The following is a 23,484-nucleotide window of genomic DNA, read 5'->3' on the forward strand; positions in this document are numbered from 1 at the left end:
AAGATGGTGACCAACGTCATGTGAAAATTTTCTTCTCATAATTCAATATCCTAAAGCAAGTAAATCACATAGGATTGCTAAATTAGCACTGCCATAGCTCACTTCTTGTAGGACAACACACAGTTAAACTGCAGGATAGGAGAAGAATCCATACCAAGTCCAGATGAGAGTGTTATGCATCATGAGAGCATGTTCCTAATCCCCATGTCTATGTGTCCTCTGATGTGAGTTATACTAGCCTCTTCAGAAAACAAGCTGGACGAGAAGGAGCAGCTTGTGAGTCCAGACACCCCCACAGTGGAACCGTGGGTTTGATAGTCCCAAACTTGTTTCCTTATTTTCAATATGGTGGTCATGAAAGATGCTGTAGGCTCAGCCTCCAAAACAAAGAATGTTCTTCCTTCACCTGAGCAATTGCTATCCTAACAATGTATGTGTCAGAGTCCTACTTTCCTCTACTGGCCAGGAAGGATTAGAGGTAGGAGGACTCAAAAATAAGATGTCCTACTTGGCCTGAAATGCAGATGTCAGAAGCAACTGAACACTGGAAATTGGAGAGGTTGTGTACCTTCTTTCATTCCAACCCAGAGCACTTAATATTCAATAGCTCAGGAAACCTCTAAAACAATGAAGCCTTTAATAAGTGTGTTCAAACATTTCTCAGCTAAGGTGCAATCTACTCTATCCTTCAAGAAGAGAGGGACTCAATCTTATTTCTTGTTAACAAAACATTGTGGCACTTCTATACCATTAACAACATCACAAAAAGCAATAGATCTCTCATGACTGTCCACCGGAGAGTGACTCAGAGGGTCATTCTATTGCTGTTGTTCGGGTTATTTACCACTTGGATCTTCTTTTCTGATGCCTTCTTTCAGATCCTCTTCTTCAGTCTCAGCAGTGCCGATTTCATGGGTCAAGTGTATTCAGGTTTCTTTGTGTGTCGTTTGCTGGGCTGTTACCTTAGCCTACCTAAACACCTGTAATTTAGCATGCCAATCTTGATCTGTGATTCTTTGCACCCACTTTTTAGAAGCTGTTCTGAATTTAGGTGAAACCCGAAGGTCTGGCTTCTCGTTTTTTTGTTCTAATTCAATTTACTTAAGACTTCCTTGACTTTTTTTATCGAAATGCTGCTTTTCATGTGCCCTGGAATGAAAGACCAGGGAGATGAAATGGCAATGCCATGATTACTTACAGTAATAGTGACAACCCTCCCTCATTCCAGTCTTGCTTTAATTCCATGTCCTCTGCTCTCCAGCCAGTAGTAGAGATCTATTGAACAAGATTCATTCTGTCAATCTTTGTGTTTTTGCTTATAGCGTATTTATAGAAGTTGTCTCAGCGGGTCCCACTCTTATTTCTTCCCCAAAAGTATGTAGAGTGCACATTCTTAGTTTTTGTGTATTACTATGGCATACTAAGGCTCTGATTCTGAGTTTGTCCTAATTTTCGGCCACCTGTGCCAACTCCTGTTTACACAGAAGTCTTAATTCAAAGTTGGATGGTAAATATGCATCTCACCCATAGTTAAATGTTGGCATGCCACATCTACCTAACTTCAACAGGGGACAGCAATATGTTATTTAGTGAGGGAAACAAATTTTGGTGCATTAAGAACCACAATGTGCATTTGATTCCATCCACACCTGCAAGAGGTGTTATCTATCACATTAAAAAACATTCTAAAACCTGGGACATCGGATATCATAGGGTGAGATAAATAGTGCCTTCAATCCAATGAACTGGGAAGTAGTCCCCTAGTGTTGGTCATTGAGGTAGGACACTATCATGAACTAAGGACTGGGACAAGGAAGTGTAGGATTGAATATAAATTGAAAGTAATCAGGGCATTACAATGAGACTAAATGAGGATGATTTGCTTTACAGTGACATTTAAATAAATGCATTGGCAGAGCCAGACGGTCCCTTCTCAACTCTTGTTCTGGAACAGCAGGCGATGGGAACACAAGACAATAGAGGAGACGGAAAGGAAATTATATACGTGAGAAACCGTGGTCCTGAGAAGGCAATACAGAGGGGAAATGGACACTCAAAGTTCTCCTTCAAAGGCCTATTGCTACCATCCAGCTTTCGTCTGATTTGCATAAACTCATCCTTTGATCAATTCCAAGGTTTAACTTCAGTATTAAAGCAGATAGAATTAAAATAATGTTAAAAATAAGGCCTTTTCCCCATTATGATATGCTCCGTTATGTTATATTGTGCCGTGATGTTTTCTAATAAATGGTTAACTGACCTCTTAGGCCGCTTCAAAGTGCTAGGAGAAAAGGCGACAATTCAACAATAATTAGCATTTAAAGACAAAAAGCTATCCATGCGCAGCAGTTAACTGCAAAACAGCATGAACAAAAAAAGATATAATTTTGAAAATCAAGTTCGAGTTTTTGCTGTTCTGAAGTGAAAATCTGTTTTACTGATTGCTTTTAGGAACTGGAAATCGAAATAATAGTTGTTCACCTAATTCCTTAATGAAAACTGCTAAAAATGAAAATGTCCACATGTGCATTATTAAATTATTGTGAATACGTTTTTCAGTACTCCGAATGGAGCAAGGATTTGCATGTAACGCGATATAATGTTAATGTATTAATCCACAATACATGTTTGTATTATTAATATCGCATTATATGACATCTGAGGGAAGCTTGCATATGTGCTTTTACTAATGTTAATCCGCTTGCAATAATATGGCTGCTGCTACGTGGGATTTCTTACTGCGCATGTGTCTGTCACACTCACGTGACATGACGTATCTTTCGCTTGGAGGGAAACTTTTGCTTCTGCGCACTAGTACTAAGATGCCTGCTCTGTGTTACTGCATGCATGAAGCTTGCGCTGCTGTTTTTTGCTAAGCTGTTCGTTCTGCTTAACACTAACGCAATAGATAAATATAAAGTAATGGGAACAGAGTAGAGATAAGTGGTATACAGTGCATCCATTTATTCTTTGTCCTAAAACTGTTTCTTTTCTGCTTTACTATCAGCTCGTGTTTGGGCCTGAAAGGTATCTGTGACTCCATTTTGAAATCCACTGCACTCCATATTGAAACCTTTGAGCCTGCGCACCAGAGACTGAAAAACCATTGAGTCATGGCTTTGAATGAGGGCCAGAGACAGTCTTGACCAAGATGCGCCTGGGAGCCTCACCTCCTGAACTCTACGGAGGAAGCAAAATTCTCATGTGAACTAAATTGTAACCAATATTGGAACATTCATTGTCGGGTGGAATAAAACATACGTGAGAAAATAAATTGATGGGCGGGAACGCTAACATTAATATTCAAAAGAAAAAGTGTCATTTTGGTATAATGTGATGACCTCTTCTCATTCTTTTGTCCAATCAAAATTGGGGATCCTTACACTTGCAACATTGGGGGGTGGTACACTGACCTGAAAAATAGTATAACTAGGGTAGGCTTAACTAGTTAGATTGTCTGACTTGTCCGAATAGCTGACCTGTCACAGACCCAACGCACTCTATAGGTGACCAAGAAAAGAGGGCTGAGGACCACTCTGTCAGAAGATTCGCTGACCCAATCAGGGTTCCGGGAGCTGAAGTGCTAGCGAAGCACTTTGTCGGGAAAATCGATAACCCAATCGGGGTTCTGGCTGTTAGCTGCAGAAAGGGAGTAAATCAGGCGTTGCAACTTAACTGCGGGTGCCTGTCTTAACCTTTGGTGGTCCTGTCCTGATCCAAATTGGCTTTACCTGTCCTGAATTCTGGTCTGCACCTGCTTGCCTTGCAGGCGCCTGCATTTTCGGGGTTCTGTCCTTTGTCCAGCCCGTGCCATGTTTTTGTCTTTACACCATTCTAGGTAATTATAAATCTGTGTGGGTTCATCAATGTATTATTTCCTTCTCTATACCTTTCCTACCGTTAAAAGTTTGACATATGTTCCCTTTCTTACCCTCCCTATTGTTGATATCTTGAGACAGTCTTGATTATGTATTTCTTTTCCTTACTCTCCCTTTTGTTAAATGCCCAAAATTGTTTGATCACATATATGATCCTTCTCTTTACCCTCCCTTACTGCTAAATGATCAAAAACAGTTTAATACATCTTTTGCATGATTACATATTGATTCTTATCTTCATAATTGAAAGTCTATTGGTGTTTAATCTTTGGATCATGACCATTTAAGAAACTTAGATAAAGATTTTAAAACTTCCCAAGTCTGTGGTTATTATATGAGTGCAAATGTTATTTTCCTATTATTCTAACACCCTTGAGCCCTTAGGACTTTAGGTACCGATTACAAGGATTGGTAAGTCAATAGTATAGGTCCTAAATGAAATTCATAAATCACTGATTAGAAAAGTGCACAGGTTACTGGTTAGACTCACATACAAGTTTATGTTTGTTTTATGGGCCCAGGTGAGTATGGTAAACTGAGTGGGGTTGGTAGCAGCAGTATCGTTAGGGTTTAGTTAAGATAGGTAGTTTGTTAGTTATGTATTGATTATTGATCGATCAAATCAGATTTTACATTGATTATGTTGATGCTGTATTGAATTTATGTATTAATCAAAATTGTTCGTACCTGTTATATGTTTTGTCTGGAATCCCCGGGGGCAGAATAGTGGGTGGTAAATGGAAGTCACACTGCAGTGAGGTCACTTACCTGTAGGAAATAAGTGCATGGTTAGGTAAAACCGGAAGCACTATTTAGGGATTTTTCTGTATAAATGTGTAAATAAAGAGTTCACTGGCAAAACTTTTTGTGTGGTATCACCTAGAAAGGGTCACACGGAAGGAGTAGCAAGTTCTTCTGAGCTTGATTGATAGCAGAAGGGTTTGCTGGTGAAACTTTGGCCTTAGTATATCCCGGAGTGGATATGTCTGAAGGAGTAGCAGGTTCTGGAAATGCTTGCGTGAAGGGTAGACGGAGGGATCTACTCGTAGTATATGAAGAGTTAGCGGAAGGGATTTACTCGTAGTGAGTGAAATTTAATTTTCTTTTGAATTAGTCACTCAGGTACAGTGGCAAATGTTTTTACGTTGTAGAATAATAAAAAAATCAGCATTAAAAGTAAAAAGAAATTAAGTTTTCGTATTACCTTGCAAAAGAAGGAGTCAGACACGAAGCTGCGCTGAAGAGCCGCGCTGGTATTGGTTGAGACAGCAGGTGTGTATCTGTGGTAATCATTGTAAAGGAGGGGTGAGCACAGGAGCGTGAGAACTAGTCTCACGAGAGAAGCCGCGCAACTATTGGTTGAATTTATTTGAATTCTAAATTTTGATTGGTCACTGGAAATAAAAACGCGCTGGTATTGGAAATAATTTTGTAAACAAATTGAGAATATCCAGAAGGTTTGCGTTTGAAATATATGTGGTATATAGGTCCGCTTGTAGGAAATAGACCTGATAGGAGATATTTAGGGTTTGCCCAAGAACAGCATATAAGAGGAAGACCTTCAACATGTAAGGACGAAAAAGAAAAATGTCATTCATTAAAAGAATTAAGAATTATTTCAAGAAAGATAAAGAAATTAAAACAAGAGAAGGGATTATTATTCCACCACCAAATATTCCCGCATCATACATGATGGTAGAAAGGGGCTATCACACTTGTGTGTGGTTAGAAAATTGGATAGAGTATACAAAAGATGATGGTGTTTTAGCATTTCCAGGAAATGGTACATTTAATGGCAGAGTTTTGCTCAATTTGAGAACTCGCATGAATGAATTAGATCCCAGACCTAGATTAACACAGTATGAGGCATTGGAACAATGGGAAACTGAGGCTTTTGAGTGAGATAGACCCAGAAGTAATGGTAATTGGAGTAGGTTTTATCCCCGATTTCCAAAAGATACAAGAGATAAATTATTGAAACAACGGAGACAGTCTATGTTAGTGGAAGGATTGTATCCTGTATTAACTTTAGTAGAATCCACTGGAAGTAAAAAGAATGAGAAAATGAATCATTTAATGATTAGTGGTGAGTCAGATGATGATTATTTGGAGGATTTGTTATTGAAAAATCCACCACCTTATAATGAGTACAGTTAATCCAAATGCTCCATTTCTGAAACAACCTTTGATTCCGCAAGTGGTGCATGCGACTTCATTAGAAAAAGTACTACAGGACAGGGAAAGAGAAGCATTAAATAAACAGAGAAGTGAATTGATTCAGAACATTTCTCAATTAAATACAAGTCCTGAAGCTCTAACAATTCCAGTAACCAGTTGTACCTTTGTACGGAGAAAAGCAGGCAAGTCCGAAAACCCCAGTACTGACTCCACCTGTAGTTCAGCCAAGAAAAGAACCCTTAATAGTTGATGATCAAGCAAGTGAATGTGAGTCAGTGATTTCTCTGATGGATTTGCCCATAAGAGAACCAGGGGGTAACTCGACCAGAAAAACCACTCCTGTAAATTTGGGAGAAGTACAAATGGAGACATCCCTAGGTACAAGAAATGTCACAGAAGTAACCCCAGAAGAAATAGAGAGATGGACACGAGAAATAGAGAAGCCAAAGTCACAGCCAAAAGTATTGTATATATTCAAATGAATAGTTGAATTAGAAGAAATGATGGCTGGAAATGTGGGAATGGACAGATTAAATACATTCAGTGAAGATTAATTATTATTCATATGCAAAAGTATTACTAGAAATACAGGAGTGTTTCATGAAAAGTTAATGGACATGGCAGCTAACATGGGAATTGACATTGGCAAATCTAAAGTAATACAGAAACCATATTGAGCTGAATTTTCTGACAAAGACTTGGAAAATATGAATGTGTCAGGTAGAAAAGTACAAATTAAGGAGCTGATGTCATTATTGCAGAAATGGGGTGACTTAGAAAAATGTAAAACTAGATGGGCAAAGAAAAAGGAAGAGGCTCGATCAAAACAAACTGTTTCTGAATATGTATTAAAAGAAACAGAAAAGGTGGAACGGTTATGTCCCATGAGAGAGGTACCAGGTGGAGGTTATGTACTTGTCCCATAGTCCCGACAGGATATTTTGTCATTTACAAATGATTTCCCCAAACTTCGAGAAAAACCAGTAGAATGGTACAGACAAGTTGAGAGATTTGTGAAGGTTTCAAAATTTCTTTTGAAATATTTAGATGGATTATTTGACATTGTTGTTCCTGTAGATTTGTGGACAGAATGTAAAATTACTATTGATTGGCCTAGCGATGAGTACCCTAGAGACCCAAAGACAGGGGCACCTTCAATCAATCAATCATGCTACTTGTAAAGCGCGCTACTCACCTGGAAGGGTCTCAAGGTGCTGGGGGAGAGGGGTCCGTTACTGCTCGAAAAGCCAGGTCTTGAGTTGCCTCCTGAAGGAGAGATGGTCCTGGGTTAGCCGAAGCTGGATGGGGAGGGAGTTCCATGTCTTGGCTGCCAGGTAGGAGAAGGATCTTCCTCCAGCGATGGCTCTGCGGATGCGTGGAACGGCGGCGAGGGCGTGGCTGGTCGATCGAAGCTGGCGGGTGGGTGTGTTGAAGGTCAGGCGATCGTTGAGGTACTTGGGGCCCAGGTCGTGGAGGGCCTTGTGTGCGTGGGTGAGGAGTCTGAACGTGATCCTCTTGCTGACGGGGAGCCAGTGCAGGTCTCTCAGGTGGCCGGATATGTGGCTGTGTCGGGGATGTCCAGGACGAGTCGTGCGGAGGCGTTCTGGATGCGTTGGAGTCTTTTCTGAGGTTTGGCCATGGTTCCGGCATAGAGGGTGTTTCCGTAGTCCAGTCGGCTGGTGACGAGTGCCTGGGTGACTGTCTTCCTGGTTTCAGTGGGGATCCATTGGAAGATCTTTCAAAGCATGCGCAGGGTGTTGAAGCACGATGATGAGACGGCGTTGACTTGTCTGGTCATCGAGAGGGAGGAGTTTAGGATGAAGCCCAGGTTGCGTGCGTGGTCCGTTGGCTTGGGAGTGGTGCCCAGGGAGGGGGGCCACCAGGAGTCGTCCCAGGCGGAGGGCGATGACCACAGGATGCGGACTTCCGTCTTGTCTGTGTTCAGTTTCAGGCGGCTGTTCTTCATCCACTCAGCGACGTCTTTCATCTCTTCGTGTAGAATGGTTCTGGCGGCGGCAGGGTCGTTGGTGAGGGAAAGGATCAGCTGGGTGTCGTCGGCGTAGGAGATGATGTTGAGGTTGTGTTGCCGTGCGATGGCTGCGAGGGGGCTCATGTAGACTTTGAAGAGGGTTGAGCTGAGCGATGATCCCTGTGGTACGTCGCAAATGACTTCGGTGGCCTCGGATATGAATGGGGGAAGGCGGACTCTCTGGGTTCTTCCGGCGAGGAACGAGATGATCCACTCCAGTGTCTTCTCTTGGATTCAGATGTTGCTGAGGTGCTGCACTAGGGTGCGGTGGCAGACAGTGTCGAACGCTGCGGAGAGTTCCAGGAGGATGAGGGCCACTGTCTCCCTCTTGTCGAGCAGGGATCTGATGTCGTCCGTGGCTGCGATGAGGGCGGTCTCGGTGCTGTGGTTGGCTCGGAAGCCGGACTGCGAGCGGTCGAGGGATCCGTTCATCTCGAGGAAGGCGGCAAGCTGTCTGTTGACGGTCTTCTCGATGACTTTGGCAGGAAAAGGGAGGAGCGAGATGGGGCTGAAGTTCTTGATGTCGGTGGGGTCCGATGTTGGTTTCTTCAGGAGGACGCCTTCCGGGAAGGTAGCGGTGTTGAAGGAGGCGTTGTTGATGTCCCGGAGTTGGGGTGCGATGATGGAGTCGGCTTTGTTGAAAACGTGGTGGGGGCAGGGGTCGGTTGGGGATCAGGAATGGATGGTGTTTATCATGCGGGTGGTGTCTTTGGTGCTGACCGGGGTCCAGGCGCAGAGGGTGGTGGTGGGGGGCGTTGGTTCGGTGGTTGGGTGCGTGGTTGGTGCGCCAAAGCTGTTGTGTATGTCGGCGATCTTGCGGTGGAAGAACGAGGCGAGTGAGTCGCAGAGGTCTTGCGAGGGAGTGATGTCGTTGTTTCCGGCCCTGGGGTTGGAGAGCTCTTTGACGATGCTGAAGAGTTCCTTGCTGTTGTGGGCGTTGTTGTCCAGTCGTTCTTTGAATGCTGTCTTCTTGGTGGTGCGGATCAGCTGGTGGTGTTTGAGGGTGGCGTGCTTGAGGGCAGTCATGTTGTCTGTGGTCTGGTCGTTGCACCAGGCTTTCTCGAGGGTGCAGCAGTTCCTCTTGGAGTTCTTAAGTTCATCGGTGAACCACGAGGCTTTCTTGCTGCTGTGTCTGCTGGGAGGGGTCTTCAGTGGTACGAGGTTGTCTGCACAGTTGGTGATCCACTGTGTGAGGTTGCTGGCTGCTTTGTAGGGGTCCGTTGTGCTGGCGGGAGGGTTCTGGCTGAGGAGGTGGTGAGCTGGCCGGCAGTGATCTTGTTCCAGCTCCTGCGAGGAGCCTGTTGCGGGTGGTGGTGGGTCGTGGTTTTTCTGAAGCTGAAGTGGACGCAGCTGTGATCCGTCCAGTGAAGTCCGGTGGAGTGGCTGAAGGCGATGTACTTGCTGGAGGAGAAGACTGGGTCAAGCGTGTGGCCGGCGTAGTGGGTGGGGGTGTTCACCAGTTGCTTGAGTCCGAGGTTGGCGAGGTTGTCCAGCAGGGTGGTGGTGTTGCTGTCCTTGTTGTTCTCCAGGTGGAAGTTGAGGTCCCCTAGGAGGATGTAGTCAGCGGAGGGGAGGGCTTGCGGGCTGATGAAGTCTGTGATGTCTTCGCTGAATTGTGTGCGTGGTCCTGGGGGTCTGTAAATGAGAGTGCCTCTGAGAGTGGTCTTGGGGTCGGTGTGTATCTGGAAGTGGAGGTGTTCGGCGGCGGTTAAGGTGTCGTCGGCGCTGGTCGTTATGTGGATGGTGTTCTTGTGTACGATGGTGATGCCTCCTCCAGTCTAGTTGACGCGGTCCCTTCGGGTGATCTTGTATCCGTTGGGGAAGGCAATGGCGATGTCGGGCGTTGAGGAGGCGTTCATCCAGGTTTCCGTGAGGAAGGCGACGTCTGGTAATGTTGTGTCGAGCATGTTCCAGAGTTCGACGGCGTGTCAGTGGACTGATCGGGTGTTGAGCAGAATGCACTTGAGGTGGTCCCTGCTGGTGCTTGGCTTGGCGGGTGCGGTGCAGGTCTGGAGACAGGTGAATTTGCAGGCTTGGCAGGTGAAGGGTCCGTGGGTGCATTTCGGGGTGCCTCGGTAGCAGGCGGGGGGTCGCCCAGTGTTGAGTGCGTTGAGTGTGGCGGCATCGTAGGTCCATCTTGTGGTCTGGCGTCGACGAGAGCCAGGGATCCTGGTGCTGGGCGCGGTCCAGGCATGGACGGGCGCAGACGGGCTTACCTTTGGCGCGCCTTCGGCGCACAATCGGCGCACCCGCTGCACGTGTCGGCTGCGCGTCCGCCCAGTCTCCATTTAAGGCGAAGTGGGAGGGAGGATCAGCTGGGAGGCGGGAGTGGGGCGGCCAGTAGGGACACCGGAAAAAAGGGGGCGGGCCGCGATGGAGCAGCGGCGGGAAGCGGGGAGCGGAAGGGGGGTCACACCAGGGGAGCCAGCGATAAAAACGCAATCCTACAAACAGAAAGAGAAATGCAGTGAAATACAATGAGATACAAACAAACAAACCAGGGGGAATTTTCAACAGTTTACAATTACAATTACAATTTACAACAGAGGTACAGGGGGCAAAACGGAAGGAAGGAGGAAGAGTGAGCAGGAGCAACGAGGGGGCACCGAGGTCGAGGGCGGACCTGAGGTGCTGGGGCACAGAATCGCCTACAGCTGGAGGGCCACGCGGCGTGGGGGTGTCCTGAGGTCAGGTCACACTCACCTGCGCTGCGTGGTCTCAATTTAAGGCCAAGTGGGAGGGAGGATCAGCTGGAAGGCAGGAGCGGGGCGGCCAGTGGGGACACCGGAAAAAAGGGGGCGGCCGCGATGGGGCGGCCGCGATGGAGCAGCGGCGGGAAGCGGGGAGCGGAAGGGGGGTCTCACCAGGGGAGCCAGCGATAAAAAAACAATCCTACAAACAGAAAGAGAAATGCAGTGAAATACAGTGATCTACAAACAAACAAACCAGGGGGAATTTACACTAGTTTACAATTACAATTTACAACAGAGGTACAGGGGGCAAAACGGAAGGAAGGAGGAAGAGCGACCAGCAGCAACGAGGGGGCACCGCGGTCGAGGGCGGACCTGAGGTGCTGGGGCACAGAATCGCCTACAGCTGGAGGGCCGCGCGGCGTGGGGGTGTTCTGATGAAGTTATGAAGAAATACAACCAGGTAATACTCTACCTCAAAGGGAAGGTGCCTGCAAAAGAGACAGATTGGACTAGAATAGATAGAACCACTCAGAATAAAGATGAATCCGTGCATGCATATTATGAACGCCTATTACAAGTATTCAAACAGTATAGTGGTCTAGATAATATCGATATGAAAGACATGATGCATTTCATCTATCGGTTTGTGTCTGGATTATGGCCAGAAATTTTGCAATGGATTAAGGACCATAAAATTTGCTTGCAGGCCAAGCCAATTGATGAAATCCTTAAATATGCAAAATATTGTGAAGATGAACTTGATAATAAACAAAAAGAGTAAAAGGAAAAAGTAATGTGGGCAAAAGTGAAATTAGCAGAGCAACAAGAACTTTAATTTAGCCAAGTAAACAATAACCAGAATCAGGGTGATGGTAATGGGGGTAAGCCAAGGGGAAAATGCAATAGAGAGGAAGCAAAAAAAAGTTCCCTTGTCACGGGTGCGGCAAGTTGGGGCACTGGAAGAACGAGTGTAAGGCTGTGCAAAATGGTAACATGCCAAATAATTATTTGAATTCACAGACTGGTTAGAGGCGGCAGACCCGAGAGCAGAGGACGGCCCGGGACCAGGGTTCGATTCCCGGCGCGGCAGGTTTCTGGACCAGGGTCAGCGGACTCGATAATTCTCTCGCCTCGGTGCCCACTCTGATCAGCGATCACACTCGGCAACTCTGGGCATTAGCTTGCCTCATCTTCACTAACGGCCCCACCAGACCGCCGGGGATGCCTGGTCTCACCCTGGAGATACCCAATAAGGGACCATCTCTCAGGGAAGCCAGGAAGGGTTTCGCAGCGGTCGAAGCGCCTTGGGACCCTACGGGTAAGTAGTGCGCTATATAAATGCCTATACATACATACATACAGACGCAGAATGAGGTGCCACAGAAGCAACAGCAGCAGGTAATACTAAACCAGTTGCCCCTTGCACCAATGCCAAATTTTAGGAGCAAAGCACATCAGAGTGTGGATTCCCCAAATTGGGAGGGAAGTGAAAGGAGAGACACAGCGACATCACAATTTCTTTTTAGTGATACATTTTTCAGTGAGGACACATACTGACGGTGCCTGAGGGGGTAGGACGAGGAGTGTGTACTTGGTGTCTTCTTGCCGGTAGATCAGTCAGGTCCATACATTGAAGGAAAGGTTGAAGGAAATGATGTCACCTTTCTATTGGACACTGGTGCTACCCGTTCTACTGTGAGAACAGCACACGTTCCAAACCTACCCCTCTCAGGAGAAGCAATCCAAGAAGTGGGCGTTTCTAATACACAAATTAGTACCCCAGTCACAGAACCAATGGAAGTTAGAATAGGCAATTTTAAAGAAATGCATAGATTTGTTGTGTGTGATTTAAGTCCAGTGAACCTGTTAGGTAGAGACTTGTTGTGCAAAATGAATTGCACCATCTTTTGCACCCCGAGTGGTGTTGAAATTCAAACCCCAGACAAAGACGGAGTTTATAAATTAATGTTAGCAAAACAAAAAACTGAGATAAAAAAGTTACCTATAGTAGACTTACCAGAAGAATTGCAACAGACTGTAAATCCTGATGTATGGGATTTTACCAGAAAAGATGTAGGATTAATGGAAAATGTCGATCCAATAAAAGTTACTGTAAAAGAAGGTGCAGTTTACCCAAATACTCGACAGTAGAAAATGAGCCCAGAAATAAAAGCAGGTGTTGCAGCAGAAATAAAGCATTTGGTTGAAGCAGGCATTTTACGAGAAATAATGAGCAGTCCATGTAATTCACCCATAATTGGAATAAAGAAACCGAGTGGCAAATATAGGGTCGTATAAGACCTTTGCAAGATTAAGAAAATTGTTGTCCCATGCAGTCCAGTTGTGCCAAATCCTGCAGTGATTCTGTATCAGATACCGTGATAGATTTGTGTCACACATTTTTCTCGATTCCATTGCACCCAGATAGCAAATTTCTTTTTTCTTTTGAATTCGACAGTCATGTGTACGTCTGGAACTATGTTCCTCAGGGGTATACAGAGAGTCCATCAATTTTTAATCAGATTTTGAAAAAGTGCCTTGAGTCTTTGGTGCTGCCTGGACAGTCAGTCCTGGTCCAGTATATAGACGACCTATTAATGGTATCTAAAACTCGAAATGACTGTGTTGTTGATACCATTGCTTTACTGAATCATTTGGGTGAAGGAGGGCATAAAGTGTCACCTGAAAAATTGCAATTCTGTACTACGTCAGTGAAAGATAGAAAGAGGTGTCAGAAGGGAATCACTGACATAACCTCGACAGACAGAATATTGACTAGACAAAATATCGATGAGAAATTATCGACTACAAAAATATCAACTCCCAATACTTTAACAAGAAATAAAAAAAATATCAAAACCACAATATCGATAAAAAAATATATCAACTACAACATTATCAACCATCAATATTATTACATGTAAAAAACATCAACTTGTAATCCTTAACATAAAACACAGCCAAAATATCGACCATAACAACATAGAATGCTAATATATAAAAAATTATATAATATCGACTTTACAAAATACATGCAAAATGCTCTTTCTAATAAAAAAAGCATATCATACACATCACAAATATACATAATCTATTTTATAAAATTAATACAACATACAATAAACATTGCTAACAATTTAAAAAAAAACATTTACATCAAATAAACAATTTATAACACATACACAACATTTCAAATAATAAAACATTGCTTAAGGCACATAATAAATATTCTATCACTTTAAATCTTAAAAAACGGCATTAACCATTGAAAAAAATTGCCTTACCCATAGAAAAAACATTAATTGGCGTCACCCATTTAAGGAAAACAATTAGCAAAACAAGTAAAAAAATTCAAATAAACCAATAAGAAAAAGCTATCAATGTGGATAACCAATAAACTTTCAGAAACAATTAAACTCATCCTATAAAAAGAAGAATTACACCTGCTAAAATCGCGATCTAAAACACCAAAGAAAAGGAAGAAGAAACTGTGCCAGTTTGCTGAAAGAAAACGGATTGACTTCTACCAAAAACCAGCTACACCTATCCACCTTAATATATTTCTAAAACGTAAATCTAAGACTTCAAACCTGTATTTAAAAACAAATAACTAAAACATCTCTTTTATTCCTACTCTATTTTCTACAGATAAAAAGAAAATATTGAATAACGGCACAACATCTACACTTCAAAGAAAAAAGATAAAAAGTAGGTATCTAATTTAAAACTTGAATGAAAACCTTAATAAATAGAAAACTAAGGACAAACTAGCTAGCAGAGCACAACAAAAGAAACATAAACAAATGTAAAATCTTGTAACACATCTTCTCCATCTTAACAGGTCCTAAAGAAATACACAAAAAAGAAAAACTTGAAGAAAAGCAACACCTGAATTCAACAAAGAAATAAACTGGTAAATAATTAACGTGCAAATCAATGTTATTATAATACTAAATACATAATTTAAGTACTTTTCTAATAATGTAATGTTTAATTTCTCCTAGCACCAAAAAGCAAACATGACTGAAGGAGTGAAATTTGTGTATTCACAGAAAGGGGAAATGCTTCTTTGTTACATGGGATATGTATATACTCAAGAGAAACAGAAAGATATGAAAGTTTTTTGGAAATGCACTAAATACTATTCTAACAAATGGTATGGGAGAGCTATAACTCAGGAAACTACTGTAACTTATACTAAGGAACATAACCACCCACCCAATGTAACAGAAAAAGAGATTAGAGAAATGCTTGATTCCCTTAAAGAAGCTAGCACTACTACTGATATAGCAACAACTGCTATTCTAAAACAGCATTTAAGTGTTCTACCCCAACTTGCCTCTAGCCAACTACCAAGTATAGATTCCCTTAAAAGAACCACAGCTAGACAAAAAAGAGCTACAGCAACTACTCCTCCCACACCTGAAACTTTTGAAGAAGTGCAATTTTCCCCTGAATTCTGTCTAACTCATAATAATGAACCATTTATACTATATGAAAACAACTCAAAAGATAAAAGAATAATACTGTTTGCCACTGCAGACAACATGACTAAACTGAACCAATGCCAAACTTGGATGATGGATGGTACTTTTGCAGTATGTCCTAAACCTTTTTGCCAATTGTACACTATCCATGGTCATTTCCAAAATGCTAATATTCCATTCCTATATGCCCTCCTACCAAACAAACAACAATCTGCCTACCAAGAAATCCTAACCAAAGTCAAACAACAAACTAATGACTATTTCCCACAAAAAATTATCATTGGTTTCGAAAAAGCAATGATAAACAGTATCCTTAAAATATACCCACACACAGCAATACAAGGTTGCTATTATCATTTTAATCAATGTATATGGTGACATCTACAGAAATCTATATTTAGGGGCCCATTACGATGTCGGGCGGATTGCCTCCGCCAGGCTGGCGGTGGCCACCGCCGGTCTGGCGGAGGTAATCCGCCCAACACCGTATCCCGAATTCCCCCCTGCCATATTAGTATGGCGGGGGGACCGCGGCGGACGGATAGACCGTCTGCCGCTTTTCTGCCTAGGTCGCCTTGCGACCGCGGCGGAAAGGGCTTAACCTGGTGGCGGTGTCCAATGGACACCGCCAGCCATATTATGATGTGTGGGCATAGGTGCCTTTCAGTGATGGCGATGCCGCCACGGAAAGGCAGGCGGTCTTTGCTTTGGAGGCCCCCTGCGGGCCCCCCTGGTGAAGGCCAAGGTGGTGGGTGCAAAGGGGGGAAACCTGGGGTACCCCCCAACATTTGCATACACCAAGCAGCAGGCACCACGCGGTGCCTGCCGCTTCGTGTATGCAAATGCGTTCATTCATTTTTAAGATTGTGGTGGGCGGTGCAGTGAGCACCGCCCACTACAATGTTAAATATGAGGGATGCGCCCGCCACTGTGGCGGGCGCATCCTAATGCACACATCGGGACACCCACCCTTTAGGCGGGCGGTCCAGTTTCCCGCCCGCCATACTAATGACCCCCTAAGTGTCCAATACGCCACAGACAGCACCTTTGCTTATCAAATTAAAAAACGTATTTCCCTAGCCTGTGTTCCTGTAACAGACATTGCAGCACACTATAACCTATTAATAGACAGCCCCTACTATAAAAGAAACGAAGAAAGATTAAGCCCTATGCTTGACTACTTTGAAGATACATGGGTAGGAAGGCTATACCAATCTGGTCATAGAAGACAACCTAAATATCAAATAGCCTGGTGGAATGTCTACCTTAGCACCCTAAATAAGGAAGCAAAAACAAACAATGCAGTTGAGGGATGGCATAATGCCTTCCAAGCAACCACAGGCAGAGGAACACCTACTCTTCACAAATTAATACAATCCCTACAAAAAGAGCAGAGTTACCAAGAGCTCCGAATGGAGCAATCAGTAACCCTGATAGGACCAAATTTAACTAAACAAACCAAAAAAAATTATAACACACTCCAAAGCCAAGTTACCATCTATCCAAGTACCAGAGGACTAGAATATCTCTCAATGATAGCTAAAACAATTCTATAAAATATATCACAACTATACATCCAACATTACCCACTTATAAATATAACTTTTCCTACCATTATTATATTTATAAATTGTATTTAAATTATCAAATAAATGTAAAACACATTTATTAAATTTATTATGATAATTTACTTTCAAACTGTTACATATAACATAGTAATACAACAAATTAAAACACATTTCCCACCCACAGACATTTCTTTATATACTTACAGTTTCTGTCGCTTCTTCAAAAGTAATCCAATGTTGAAAAATCCACACCAAATAATCTAAAATGCCCATACAATCCAAGGAAGCCCCCCAAAAAATGAAAAAATACAAGACACAAACCATGGCGACTCCTCTCCAATTTAATCCACAGAGTATACCCTTCAAAACCCGAAAATTGTAATTCAAAAAAGAAACGCTCCTGGAAAACTCGAAAAACAAAGTATGGGGGTCATTAGGATGACGGGCGGACTATGGGACCCATTACGATATCGGGCGGATTGCCTGCGCCAGGGTGGCGGTGGCCACCGCCACCCATGCGGAGGCAATCCGCCCGACAACCACTCTTGTGTTCCCCTCCGCCTGATTAGGATGGCGGAGGGGACAGTGGCGGACGGAAAGACCGTCCGCCACTTTACCGCTGCGGTCGGCTTGCGACCGCGGCGGTAATAGATTAATATGGTGGCGGTGTCCAATGGACACCGCCAGCCATATTACAATGGCAAAAAGCAGAGGCCTTTCCGCGGCGGCAATGCCGCCATGGAAAGGTATGCGGTGATTGCTGAGGGGGCCCCCTGCAGGGCCCCCAGGTTGGCGCCACTGTCTGGGGGGCACATGGGGGGTACCTATGGTACCCCCCCACATTTGCATATGCAAAGCGGCAGGCACGCGCGGTGCCTGCCGCTTTGCATATGCAAATGCAAAACAGCATTTTTTACATTGTGGCGGGCGGTGCAGAGTGCACCGCCCGCCACAATGCAAAAACTACAGGATGTGCCCGCCACTGTGGTGGGCACATCCTAATTCCCCCCACGGGACCCCCGCCCTTATGGCGGGCGGTCCCGTTCTACGATAGGGTGGCGGGCAGACAATGTCCGCCCGTCATCCTAATGGGGCCCTTAGTCCGCCCGCCATTCTATCGAAAATCGGGACCGCCCGCCATAAGGGCGAGGGTCCCGTGGTGGGTATTAGGATGTGCCCGCCACAGTGGCGGGCACATCCTGCATTTTTATCATTGTGGCGGGTGGTGCTCTCAGCCCGCCCGCCCGCCATCCTAATGGGGCCCTTAGTATTTATATTTGTTATAAAAAATTACATTTCCAATATATGTGAATTAATATAAACATTATTTCACTGCCATTTATCAATATTTTTAATATACAAATATTTACTTGCTATTAGATTTTTTTTATTGAAGACTATTGACTTACAAAATTATACTGCGAATAAAAATGTTTCCTCGACTTCCCATTTCTTTTTACATCTTAATAAACTGTTTGTAAATGTTTTCACTTAACTATGTGTGTGTCTCCTTTTTAAAATTTTTTAATAAAATATAATGTAAATCTTATTTTAATTATTTATTGATTATTTTTCAAATATCATAAATATTGTGATTTCTTTATCAATTTATTACTAATATAACAATAATTTGAATATCTGCTATAGTTATTATATTTTCATACAAATAATAATTGTAAAATTCTACCAACCAAAATGTATATCTGTACACAGTTTTTGCTATTCCCACTCCACCAACTATAAACTCTGAGAAGGTGCTGGACACTAAAACCATATCAATTACTATTCCCACTCCACCAAGTATAAACTCAGGGAAGGTGCCGGATAGTAAACCCATATAAATTACTATTCCCGCTCCACCAAGTATAAACTCAGGGAAGGTGCTGGACAATAAACCCTTATAAATTACTATTCCCACTCCACCAAGTATAAACTCAAGGAAGGTGCTGGACATTAAACCCATATAAATTACTATTCCCACTTCACCAAATAGAAACTCAGGGAAGGTGCTGGACAGTAAACCCATATAAATTACTATTCCCACTCCACCAAGTATAAAGTCAGGGAAGGTGCTGGACAGTAAGCCCTTATAAATTATTATTCCCACTTCACCAAGTATAAAGTAAGGGAAGGTGTTGGACAGGAAACCCATATAAATTATAATTCCCACTCCACCAAGTATAAACTCAGGGAAGGTGCTAGACAGTAAACCCATATAAATTACTATTCCCACTCCACCAAGTATAAAGTCAAAGAAGGTGCTGGACATTCAACCCATATAAATTACTAATCCCACTCCACCAAGTATAAAGTCAGGGAAGGTGCTGGACAGTAAACCCTTATAAATTACTATTCCCACTCCACCAAGTATAAACTAAGGGAAGGTGTTGGACAGTAAGCCCATATAAATTACTATTCCCACTCCACCAAGTTTAAAGTCAGGGAAGGTGCTGTACAGTAAACCCTTATAAATTACTATTCCCTCTCCACCAAGTATAAACTCAAGGAAGGTGCTGGACATTAAACCCATATAAATTACTATTCCCACTCCACCAAGTATAAAATCAGAGAACGTGCTGGACATTCACTCCTTACAAATTACTATTCCCACTTCACCAAGTATAAACTCATGGAAGGTGCTGGACACTAAACACATATAACGTACTACTCCAACTCCCCCAAATATAAAATCTGACATTTTTTTTTATTATAATCATTTTTTAATATGAACTTTTAAAATATTAAAATAACTACATTAGAATTTCTAAATTTCATTTACAATTATTATTTGATATAAATTTACAACATTTTGTTGTTATATTTTTTAAAAATAGTATTTTTGATATTTTTGTAAAAAAAATGTTTTTTAATTTTTTTATGATGTATTTTTTAAATACATTTTTATAATGTAACATTTCTCAAATAAATTATTTTTATACATTTTTATTCAATAAAACATTTAAAAAAATATTACTAATTTAAATTTTAAATTTAAAATGATTTCAAAATTTAAATTCAAAATATTTTAAATAAATTCCTACCCTAAACCCGAAAAAATCAACAACCCACAAAATTTCTATTAAATTTCTAAATTTAAATAAATAATTTAAAATCATTTTCAAAATTTTCTTTAAAAAATTTTTTCAAAAATTCCAACGTTATTCCCCAAAAACTTACACTAACCTATCCGAAAACACAAATATTTCATACAATAAAAAATTTCTATTAAATTTCTAATTTTAAATAAATGATTTAAAATGAAATTCGAAATGTAATTTTAAATTTTTTTACAAAAATTCCCACATTATTCCTCAAAAATTACACTACCCAATCCTAAAACACAAATATTTCATACAATAAAAAATTTCAAATACATGTCTAAATTTAAATAAATATTTTAAAATTCATTTTGAAATTTAATTTTAAAATATTTTAAAACACTTCTCACCCTATTCCCCTAAAAACCCACAACCTGCTACTAAAAAACACATATTGTTTTAAATTTAAAATTTAAAATTAGTTTCAAATTTTACATTTTAAATCTTTTAAAACACTTCCCACCCTATTCCCCTAAAAACCCACAACCCGCTCCTGAAACATACATTTTTACAATTCAAAAACATTTTTTACATTTTATTTATATATATTTTAAAACACTTCCCACCCTATTCCCCTAAAAACCCACAAACCACTCCTAAATTTTTTTATTATTTTTTAACTACAAATTTATTTTAAAAAAAATATATTTATATATTTTATTACATAAAATAACATACATAAATAATATTTTACAAAAAAAATAACAACTACAACATTATAAACATTCTACATTTCACAAATCAATATTCTGACACTCGATATTTTCTCTTTCGATATTCTAACACTATATTTTGACATTCAATATTTTTTACTTATACAAAAACTCGATATTTTCTACACTCGATATAAACTACTCGATATTTTTTACTTCGATATTTTTTTAAACACTTAAAAATCAATAAAATTAACATCGATATCACTTACCTCGATATTACTGCCATGTCAATTTTCTGTAGTCGATAATCTGTCCAGTCAATAATTAAAACTTGAGATTTAGACTGCACACCGTCAGAAGGGTTTCCTCAGAAAGAATCAGAATAATCAAAAACATGAATGAACCACAAACTCAGAAAGAGATCTGAATTTTTCTTGTAGTAGTAGGTTACTGCAGGCAATGGATTGTGGGATTTGCTGTCCTAGCAAAACCGTTGATACAGATGACAAAGAAAAGAGCAAAAGACCCAGTAGAATGAGATGACGAAAGCATGACTGCTTTTTTGAAATTACGAGAACGTCTGTGTGCAGCTCCAGCATTAGGGATGCCTGACTATTTTAAAGATTTTGCACTATTCTGTGACACACGAGATAATTGTGCACTTTCAGTTTTGGCCCAGTCTCGTGGTCTGATGAGACGTCCTGTGGCATATTTTTCTTCCTCACTAGATCCAGTGGCATCTGCATTGCCCGGATGTCTGAAAGCAGTAGCTGCAACCTGCATGAGCCTTGAGCAAAGTGAGTCCATTATTATGGGACATCCTGTGACAGTGTATGTTCCACATGCAGTTGTGATTTTGCTAACCCGGACCAAGACCCAGTATCTCACTCCTAGTCAGCTGACTAAGTATGAGCGAATCCTTGTAGGTGCAAGGAATGTAACCATTGCTAGGTGTAATATTTTGAACCCAGCAACACTGCAACCTAATTCACACTTTGCAGAAGTGAAAGGAGAAGTCGAACATAATTGTATTGACTTGACTGAATACAGTACAAAACCACGTCCAGACATAAGAGAAGAGCCATTAATTGATTCTGAATATGATCTATTTGTAGATGGTTCATGTATGAGACATGAGGAAGGAGGTTTGAGTGCTGCCTATGCAGTGTGCACGTTGGGGGGTCTAATTGAAGCATCCTATTTACCTGGAGTCAAGTCTGCACAAGTAGCTGAATTGATTGCATTGACAAAAGCCTGCAAATTTGAGAAAAATTGGAAAGTAACCATATACACTGTTAGCCAGCATGGTTACGGGGTTGTGTACGACTATGACCAATTATGGATGCAAAGGGAGTTTCCGACTTCTTCAGCTACTCCTATTAAAAATGGTCATTGTGTAAAAGATTTACTTGAAGCAATCCAATTGCCAAAAAAATTGGATGTGGTCAAGTGTGCAGCTCACAAATCTGGAAATTACAAAGTGACAGCTGGTAACCGATATGCTGACCAGTTAGCCCAACATTGTGCCAAATGGCTGTAAACAAGAAAATTGAAGTAGGCAAAAACAGCTGCCAACCTATGTTGCTTGAAGGTGTGAGAACATGGGAAGAAGTGAGAGGCTTGCAAAATGAAGCAGAACCAAAAGAAAAGGAAGAGTGGAGAAATATAGGTTGTCAGAGAAGGGTTGAAGAGGGTGTCATTGTTTACCTTGATGGTAGGCCTGTTTTACCAGACTGTTTGCTTGCTCCTATGGCTAGGATGTTCCACGGTGATTCTCATTTGGGAAGAGATGACATGATACGTCTGCTCAGACAGTCAAGGTTCAATACAAAATTCAGGAACATAGCAGAAGCACTTTGCCATAGATGTTTAATTTGTCAACAGATGAATCCTGGAAAGAAAACTGTAGTATTACCAGGAAGGATTTGGAAGGCTGAGGGCCCTTTAATACGATTGCAAATTGATTTCATTCAGTTACCTCCTTGTTGAGGACTAAAATATATTCTTGTCATTGACTGCCTATTTTCAAAATGGGGGGAAGCTTACCCCACATGTAGGAATGATAGCATCACTGTAGCCAAACTCCTACTCAGAGAACTCATTCCGAGGTTCGATTTTCCAGTGACAATTGAATCAGACTGAAGAAAACATTTTAATAGTGAAATAATTAGTCTAATCTGTGAAGCATTCAATGTAAAGCAAAAGCTGCACTGTGCATACCGCCCAGAGACTTCTGGAGGGGTAGAACAACTGCAAGGCAAAATCAAGTCAAGATTGGGAAAGATGTATGAGTCTACCCGATTAGAGTGGCCAGATGCTTTACCTCTTGTACTGATGGGACTCAGAAGTATTCCAGATCAGAACACAGGCTTGGGTCCTCATGAAATATTAATGGGAAGAGCAATGAGGCAAGCATGGGTGCCAGGACACAAGCTGATAAATATATCTGATGATTTAGTACTGGAGTACTGCAAAGAACTGACTGACCAAGTGCTTTCTATCTCTCACCAGGTTGGGGAAGACGCTGTTGCCAGACAAGCAACTCCAGCACATGACCTGAACCCAGGTGACTGGATAGTGCTAAAGAAACATACTCGAAAATCTTGCCTTGCACCGAGGTGGGGAAAACCACGTCAAGTGATTTTGGTTATCACTACAGCTGTAAAGAGCGAAGGAGTTCCACACTGGATCCATGCCAGTCATACAAAAAGAGTGACTGAACCTGATGAAACTGAAGCTGAAGGTTGTGCAGCTGAGGGGTCTCAAGATATCGATCCTGAAGTAGCTGAAGAGTAACAACCGAGCACCAGTCAAGATGATTGGATTCCAGTAGTTGAGATACCTGCAGAATACGTGAGAACCAGAAGTCAAACCTATCTAGACGGTCAGAGTGATAG

The sequence above is a fragment of the Lissotriton vulgaris genome, chromosome 1_1, assembly GCF_964263255.1.
Source record: "Lissotriton vulgaris chromosome 1_1, aLisVul1.2, whole genome shotgun sequence".
NCBI lineage: Eukaryota > Metazoa > Chordata > Amphibia > Caudata > Salamandridae > Lissotriton > Lissotriton vulgaris.